The 8,741-nt window shown below is 47.6% G+C and overlaps 5 non-coding genes and 2 pseudogenes across 5 annotated transcripts; 2 read left to right on the top strand and 5 right to left on the bottom strand.

Moving 5' to 3' along the window:
- Positions 1 to 274: 274 nt before the first annotated feature.
- On the top strand, positions 275 to 408 carry LOC146076821 (U8 small nucleolar RNA). Its single transcript, XR_014474216.1, has one exon. It is a non-coding gene; the product is annotated as a U8 small nucleolar RNA (small nucleolar RNA).
- Positions 409 to 1,413: 1,005 nt separating this feature from the next.
- On the bottom strand, positions 1,414 to 1,487 carry TRNAI-AAU (transfer RNA isoleucine (anticodon AAU)). Its single transcript has one exon. It is a non-coding gene; the product is annotated as a tRNA-Ile (tRNA).
- A 2,757-nt stretch (positions 1,488 to 4,244) lies between these two features.
- On the bottom strand, positions 4,245 to 4,318 carry TRNAI-AAU (transfer RNA isoleucine (anticodon AAU)). The gene has a single exon. It is a non-coding gene; the product is annotated as a tRNA-Ile (tRNA).
- A 492-nt stretch (positions 4,319 to 4,810) lies between these two features.
- TRNAW-CCA (transfer RNA tryptophan (anticodon CCA)) lies at positions 4,811 to 4,882 on the top strand. Its single transcript has one exon. It is a non-coding gene; the product is annotated as a tRNA-Trp (tRNA).
- A 515-nt stretch (positions 4,883 to 5,397) lies between these two features.
- Positions 5,398 to 5,479, bottom strand: TRNAS-GCU (transfer RNA serine (anticodon GCU)). Its single transcript has one exon. It is a non-coding gene; the product is annotated as a tRNA-Ser (tRNA).
- Positions 5,480 to 7,285: 1,806 nt separating this feature from the next.
- LOC146076274 (U2 spliceosomal RNA) lies at positions 7,286 to 7,421 on the bottom strand (annotated as a pseudogene).
- A 1,161-nt stretch (positions 7,422 to 8,582) lies between these two features.
- Positions 8,583 to 8,718, bottom strand: LOC146076275 (U2 spliceosomal RNA; annotated as a pseudogene).
- Positions 8,719 to 8,741: the final 23 nt, after the last annotated feature.

The raw sequence follows: 8,741 nt of genomic DNA, 5'->3' as shown, positions 1-8,741 counted from the left end.
TTAAGATGGCTCGCTTCCGGCAATTAAATCAGCCGCCGGGCGATTACCATATGCAAATAAGGGTGAGCGGGGCATTATAGGAAAAGTAACTTTCACCATTAATCTGAGTTTCCAATTGAAGTTGGTAGTAAGCAGCCCGGATGCTGAGCCTTGTGCGGCGCGGCAAGGGATGAGGGGGCGGCATTGGCGGCTGTGTAGCGGATCACGGGGAGTCTCCTTAGTGTTAACAGATATGTCCGGGTGTCTGGTCCTAGCGTGACGCCATCAATCGGTATCATCAGTGAGGTTGATCCTTACCTGTTCCTCCTTATGGAGAAACAGACATGATGAATGGGGGAGGCTGAGTATGTGATTATTCTGATCCCCAGCACCATCCTGACCGACAACCGGGGTGTGTGTCATTCTGATACCGTCGCTCACTGATGATCAATCATATTGGTTTAAAAAAAAAATAGATAATATTGTGGGCGGAGGAAATGTGTAGTGTTATAGTTGTGATGCATAGTGCATACTATTAATTATTGTAGATGGCTGTAGGGATGGCCATCGGTGCAGACGCCATCGATGGTGAATTATTCTGCACCCAGCCATCGATAGTGGCAAACTATTTGATGGATAGTTTTAGCTATCGATGCCTGGTCATCCGTTATATTTGACTGACTACTGGCCCGTGTGCCAATCAGAACTCGGGGGCGGGACTTTCAGGTGTCGGGGGTGGAGCTATGCTCCGTGATCCCGGCACCTTGAGAAAAAAACCCCGGAAACATTGTTTCTCCTTTGCCATCGATAGGTAGGGAAACTATCTGGTACTCCCACATTGATGTCAATAATATTCGACATCGGCCACAAACCATCGATGATTTTAAATCATCGATGGCCATTCCTAGTGTGAAACGATCTGGTTCTCCCCCAACTATTTTACACCAGCCATAAACCATTAATGATTTATAATCATCAGTGGTTGATGGCCATCCCTACTTTTGAGCAGGAACCATTGATGGTGATAAAGTATTCTATCATCTACAATCGATGGTTCCTGCTATCTAATAGCCTTTCATAAGAACCTTTATGTGATCTAGTTTAGGTCTCCCTCTCCCGGCGTCCGGCTGCTGACGCTGTGTGACCACCTGTATACCATTTTATCATTTTTCGTGCATGTGCGGCTGCTGGCGCTGCTTCTGTGTATTGAACCAAGATCGCTGTCATCAGGAAGGCGGACTACGTTATCCAAATGGTTTCCTTATGCAGACCAGACTAACTATAGCTGTATATATATAACTATATTACACCCCCGCGATGGTCCTGGCTTGCTATTCCAAGATAATGGATAAATAAAAACACCCCGGAAATTACAAAGAGCAATCAGACAGGTTTATGTTATTTGCGGAAGAAATGGGGGGAAAAAAATACTGCTGGCCAGTACGGGGATCGAACCCGCGACCTTGGCGTTATTAGCACCACGCTCTAACCAACTGAGCTAACCGGCCACACTGAGTGCTTGGGTCCAATACTTCCCCTACATACATTACAGCGGGTGCCGGACGGGATCCCGACGTTGGGCTAATGACTGTCGAAACGCTATACCACACCCCATTCCAGCTTGGCCCCTCGGCTGTGCTTATAATCACTTTACAGCCCATCAGTGGTGGATGCAGCACTTCACATGTAGTGCAGGGGATCGCTAAGCTCATACACTTACCTCCCAACTGTCTTGATATTTGCATGAATGTCCCATTTCCCACTGGTGGCCACCTGTGTCCTGCGGTGGAGGGGGCAGTTGGCATCCCCCTTCTCAGAGTTTAATTGGTGGTCACAGCATACATTCAGGGAGACAGAGGGGCTGGGGGCCAGGCCAACAGTGGCTAGTAAACAGAGTGTGGCCTTGCGGGACTGCTGTCATCATAGGCCACTGCCCCTGGTCGCAAAGACATGCCCCACAGTTGGTAGGTTACGTATATACATACATGCTATGATGTATGTACTATATGTGATATATATCTCCCCTAGGGACTGGCAGCACGGTATGCATCAGGCACTATGTGGGGCCCGGGAGTCAGCAGAAGCCATTACACATAGTGGTTCCTAAACTTTTTGAATCCCGGCACCCTACAGTATCAGAATATTTTTCACGGCACCCCTAGGTCAAGAGTTTGTTGCCGAGAATTTCAGTAAAAAAAATTTAATTAAATAGGTTGTGATGAAATTTTGACCATTAATACCATGTGACCTCCTAAGCATTATATCAATAAGATTCATATAATATATATGAAAATGATATATAATGAATATACTTCCCAATGGTGGGATTTTTTACCTTTTTTTTTTTATTAATGCAGTTTCTTCAAGCCTACGGTTCCATTTATATTTTTTTCAAGCGTTCCCTGAAAACTCACCTCTTCTGTCAATCCTATCATATTTATGTACCACACTCATAACCCTCTGAGGCACTTATGTATTATATAGCTTCCCTTCTGGGCCTACAAGCTATGCTATTACTGGTGCCTGTCCTTGTGCTTCCCTCCTATGTCCCTATAGATTGTAAGCTTGCTACCTCCAAGTCTGTCTGTTGTCACCTGGTTTGTTTTATCTCTGTTTACTATTGTAAAGCGCAACGGAATCTGCTGCGCTATATAAGACACTGTAACGGAATCTGCTGCGCTATATAAGACACTGTAACGGAATTTGCTGTGCTATATAAGACACTGTAACGGAATCTGCTGCGCTATATAAGACACTGTAACGGAATCTGCTGCGCTATATAAGACACTGTAACGGAATCTGCTGCGCTATATAAGACACTGTAACGGAATCTGCTGCGCTATATAAGACACTGTAACGGAATCTGCCGTGCTATATAAGACACTGTAACGGAATCTGCTGCGCTATATAAGACCCTGTAACGGAATCTGCTGCGCTATATAAGACACTGTAACGGAATCTGCTGCGCTATATAAGACGATGTAACGGAATCTGCTGCGCTATATAAGACACTGTAACGGAATCTGCTGCGCTATATAAGACCCTGTAACGGAATCTGCTGCGCTATATAAGACACTGTAACGGAATCTGCTGCACTATATAAGACGATGTAACGGAATCTGCTGCGCTATATAAGACACTGTAACGGAATCTGCTGCGCTATATAAGACACTGTAACAGAATCTGCTGCGCTATATAAGACACTGTAACGGCATCTGCTGCGCTATATAAGACACTGTAACGGAATCTGCTGCGCTATATAAGACCCTGTAACGGAATCTGCTGCGCTATATAAGACACTGTAACGGAATCTGCTGCGCTATATAAGACCCTGTAACGGAATCTGCTGCGCTATATAAGATGCTGTAACGGAATCTGCTGCGCTATATAAGACCCTGTAACGGAATCTGCTGCGCTATATAAGACACTGTAACGGAATCTGCTGCGCTATATAAGACCCTGTAACGGAATCTGCTGCGCTATATAAGACACTGTAACGGAATCTGCTGCGCTATATAAGACACTGTAACGGAATCTCCTGCGCTATATAAGACACTGTAATGGGATCTGCTGCGCTATATAAGACACTGTAACGGAATCTGCTGCGCTATATAAGACACAGTAACGGAATCTGCTGCGCTATATAAGACACTGTAACGGAATCTGCTGTGCTATATAAGACACTGTAATGGGATCTGCTGCGCTATATAAGATACTGTAACGGGATCTGCTGCGCTATATAAGAAACTATAAATAAATGAATATTCATATTAATGTTTTTTGGGGCTTGACTTACCCCAGTAACAGCTGCTCTCATTGAGCAAACACCCCTGACAATCGCTCAGAACAGTTCAGTCTGTTTTTTCACTTCCAGTGGCGTAACTAGAAATTTTGCTCCCCACTGTCAAAATAGTTTCTGCCCCCCCCCCCATATACATTAAATATAATATTGTTACCTACATGCTCTTTGCCAGCGGTTCCTCACTCATTGCCAGGGGCTTAGTGCTCACAGTGCACCAGCGCTCCTAGAATCCGGCACGTGTAGTGATGTATGCCCTGTGCTTGACTGATAGAGGCCAGAGGTCCAAAAAGACCTCTAGCATCTGTCTCCTCGAGGGGGCCATTTTTAGAGGGCCATTTACAGGGGATTCCATGCAATCTGCAGAGCCCCTGCAGACCCGCATCATCCAAATTGCCGTGGTACAGACTTGCCTACTCTCATGAGATGTCTGGGAGTTGGGGAAGGTAGGGGAAAAAAAAAAAGTTGGCCAGTACGGGGATCGAACCCGCGACCTTGGCGTTATTAGCACCACGCTCTAACCAACTGAGCTAACCGGCCATTCTGCCTTCTTGTGCCATAAAACAAAGGACTTGCCAATGCACCCCAGCCTGACCACTCCCCTCCACTTATGACCTCTGTCTCCCTTCTTATAGGCCATATGTAATAGGCTATTTGCTGATCCCAGGGTGGTTTTGACGATGATGTCACAAGATTTAAAGTAGCAACTACATCTGGGTTTTGCTATAAAAACAAATTGCTGCTTTAAATCTAGCAACTATCTCACTGAGAACACTACTATCAAGAACACAGTCTATCAAGTATGGACTCTTGGCTATTGCTATAGCCCCTCAGGAGATCTGACTCCCAAATGATCTCCTGGTTTTAAACATGCCAATTTCGTCAACAGGTGTCAGCATTAAGGCCTGCCGACCTCCAGTGGTCGATGCAAAGCATGTCGACCTGAATAGGTTTGTATCCCTTCACAATTTGGTATATGCAGATAGTATGTGTGTGATCTAAACCACCAAAATCAGCAATCATTTTCCAGGAGACCTCGTGGCGCAACGGTAGCGCGTCTGACTCCAGATCAGAAGGTTGCGTGTTCAAATCACGTCGGGGTCAAACTGTTTTTTTTTTCCTTTCTTAATTTGTAATGCTACATTAACGAACGGCAATTTATATATAGCACCACGCTATATATATATATATATATATATATATATATATATATATATATACACACACACACACACATATCAACATCAGTAATATTAATTATTAATTATATTCATTCTAAACAGCAAAAGTGTTGTGGCCATATCATAGCTTTATTGGTGGATGTTGGATGGGGGTGTATATATTGGGGGGTAACAAGCAGTCTGGTAGGTAGATCATGGGGTATTTATCAATAGTGTACAAGGGGCAATATATTGGGGTAGATTATTGGGTGATAACGCAGTGCATTGTACAATAGATAGTATACAGGTGGCAATATACTAATACACTATGTATCTGCTGGTATACTATGGGGGTTATACTTCCATGTGGGGTACTTTGTCTCCCACATTCTGTGGACACCCTGTTTCTGTACCTAGGTGTACAGGAAGGGAGCTGGTGAAAAATGGAAGAAAATTTCCCGACGAGGATGGGATTCGAACCCACGCGTGCAGAGCACAATGGATTAGCAGTCCATCGCCTTAACCACTCGGCCACCTCGTCCCTGTCCACAGCTGATTCATGCTCTCCATGCAGGTGTCAGCATTTATTAGGTCTTATTAATATTATCCTTTATTTATATAGTGCCACAAGGGATCTGCAGGGCCCAACTGCAGGGCCCTACAGCAGAGTACATAAATTAATAGGCAAAACGGTGATTTATAGTTGAATACAACAGAGGACAAGTAGGAGGGGCATGCCTTCCTGCACAGAGGCTACGGCAAGATGGCTGCAGCAGGCCACATGTGTCTACCACCCAATGACGCACAACAGGGAGGAGTCTACTTCTATGAGACAATTTACTCTCTTCTAAACATGCGCCCACCAGAAAGTAAGAATGGGGGAAACAGATGATTTCCCACATCCATGTTTTACAGATTGCTAGGACATGGCACTTAGATCCACCTCTAAAACTTCCATGTAGCTCCACCCCTTGGCTTTCATTTTTACACAGTCTACTGAATTATAAAACAGTGTTGACCTTACAGGTGGTTTCACATCATTGAGGTTGATAAGCAACCCAGCGATGCCTATCCCTACCAGAAAGATGGCCAATGACTGAGATCTTAGTTTAAGGGAGCGCAATAACTGAATGGGTGGAGTTCATTCAAATCAGAAGAGCGTGGCTGGTTTTGGGATATATCACATGACAAATATTTTTCTATTTCCCATTATGTATAGAGAGTGAGTTTGAAGAAACTCAGGAGCCCGAGGTGTGCTCCCTACCACCAGTGCTCTGCCTAAACACGTGCAAAGGGGGCCGTGCGATCGAAGGAGACGGGCCCCGTTTTTCCCCTAACCCCTCTCAACCATAAGGCCGAAGAAGGGAAAATAGGGAACGGTGGGTCCTCTTCGCCGAAGCTTAGAGAGACCCTCTTTCCTCAACCCCCGGAAGGGTTAGGACGGTGGATCCTCCGCACCCAAAGGTTTGGAGAGACCCTCAGTGGACTTCCCTCCGCCTTGCGGCTCGGGGTCGTCCTCGGGGGGACCGCAGCTCTCCCCAAAAGGCGAGAGCTTTGGCACATTGGGGAAATGGAAGGCCCGTAAGGGTCGACCACACTACTCAAAAAAAGGTGACAAACTACAAAAAAACAGAAAACGTGAAAGTGACGAACGTGAGAAGGAAAATAAATAAATAATAAAGAAGACCCTAGCCAGAAGGCCGGGGTGGGGGTGTGAAAAATTGTCCTACCCCATCCAAAAGGACGAGGTAAGGACGTGAAGGGCTAACCTAGAGGGAAGTGCGCAGTGCTAGTGCTTACTAGTGCATGGTGATTTTGGGATCACCCGTGCATGTTCGGCACCCCCGGGTTTCCCCGGGGGCACAGTGCAGCCTCGGACTCCAAGCAGCCGACCGATCAGCGACCGACCAAGTGTTTCTCTGCTCCCATCATAGGGCACTTTCCAGCCCCTGGCATGGGAATGGGTACTCCACTGGGCTTTTCGACTGACTCCCTTAGGGGCTGCGACCCCCTCGGAAGAGCAATCTACTCAGTCTCAGTGTTTCTCCGATCCCAAGGTTAAGGTACTAAGCTGGGCCTTTCGCGGTCTCCCCATCAGAGGCTACGAACCTCTGGAACAGGAGCCATCTACTCAGTCCAGCCTTTCTCCGCTCCTTGGGGATGGATACTAGACTGAGCCTTTCGCTGTCTCATCCTTTGGGGGCTACGAACCCCGTTAAGAGAGCCAAACTACTAGGCCCAGTGTTTCTCCCCCCCTCTCACCAGTGGGTTTACGGAAACAACACCTCCTACCACTGGCAGAGGTGAAGGTACTCAGCCAGACTTTTCACCACTCCCAGGCAAACAAGAGGGGTCCCACACCCTCCGCCCATCAGAGCAGCTACTCAGTCCAGCCTTTCTCTATTCTCTGCCAGAGGCCAGTCCATACCCACTGATAAGAACAGATACTACACTTGATCTTAGCCAAAAGGCCGAGAAGCGATAGATTATGCGATTATGTATAGAGAGTGAGTTTGAAGAAACTCAGGGAGCCCGAGGTGTGCTCCCACCACCACCAGTGCTGTGCCTAAACACGTGCAAAGGGGGCAGCCGTACGAACGTGTGGGCCCTCTCCCAAAGGAGAAAGGCCCCATGGTTCCCCTAACCCCCCTCAACCATAAGGCCGAGGAAGGGAAAAAAGGGATCGGTGGGTCCTCTTCGCCGTTAAGCTCAGAGAGACCCGCGTTTCCTCCACCCCCGGAAGGGTTTCGGACGGTGGGTCCTCCGCACCCGAAGGTTTGGAGGGACCCGCTTAGGCTTCCCTCCGCCTTGCGGCTCGGGGTTGCCCTCGAGGGAACCGGGACTCTCCCCAAAAGGTGAAGAGTCCCAGTCACGTTTGGGGAACGGAAGGCCTGTTAGGGACAGCCGCACTACCCAAATCAAAAAAACGTGACAAACTAACAAAAAACGTGAAGTGCTCAAAAGTGCAAATCAAAGAAATAAATAAAAGAGGCCCTAGCCAGAAGGCCGGGGAGGGGGTGTAAAAAATTGTCCTACCTCATCCAAAAGGACGAGGTAAGGACGTGTTGCCTAACCTAGAGGGAAGTGCGCGGTGCAGGTGCCATTCAGTGCATGGTGCTGGACATCACCAGTGCAAATCAGGCACCCCCGGGTTACCCCGGGGGCACAGTGCAGCCTCGGGCTCCAGGCAGCCGACCAGTCAGCGTCCGACCAAGTGTTTCTCCGTCTCACCAGCAGGTACTTTCCAGCCCCTGGCATGGGAATGGGTACTCCACTGGGCTTTTCGAAAGACTCCCTTAGGGGCTGCACCCCCCTCGGAAGAGCAATCTACTCAGTCCCAGTGTTTCTCTGCTCCCAGGGTTAAGATACTAGGCTGAGCTTTTCGCTGTGCCCAGGCTGGTGGTTAGCCAACCTGGACCAATCTACTCGGTCTCAGCTTTTCTCCGCTCCCTGGGAATGGATACTAGACTGAGCCTTTCGCTGACTCATCCTTCGGGGGCTACGAACCCCGTCAAGAGAGTCAATCTACTAGGCCCAGTGTTTCTCCCCCCCTCTTACAAGTGGATTTACGGAAACAACACCTCCTACCAAAGGCAGAGGTGAAGATACTTAGTGAGACTTTTCACTGCTCCCGGGAAAAAACAGAGGGGTCCCACACCCTCCGCCCATCAGAGCAGCTACTCAGTCCCACCTTTCTCTATTCTCTGCCAGAGGCCAGTCCATACCCACTGATAAGAACAGATACTACACTTGATCTTAGCCAAAAGGCCGAGAAGCGATTGTGATTATGTATAGAGAGTATT

The sequence above is a fragment of the Crinia signifera genome, chromosome 4, assembly GCF_055691185.1.
Source record: "Crinia signifera chromosome 4, ASM5569118v1, whole genome shotgun sequence".
NCBI lineage: Eukaryota > Metazoa > Chordata > Amphibia > Anura > Myobatrachidae > Crinia > Crinia signifera.
Note: the sequence above shows the minus strand (reverse complement) of the source record. Positions and strands in the feature narration are given on the sequence as shown.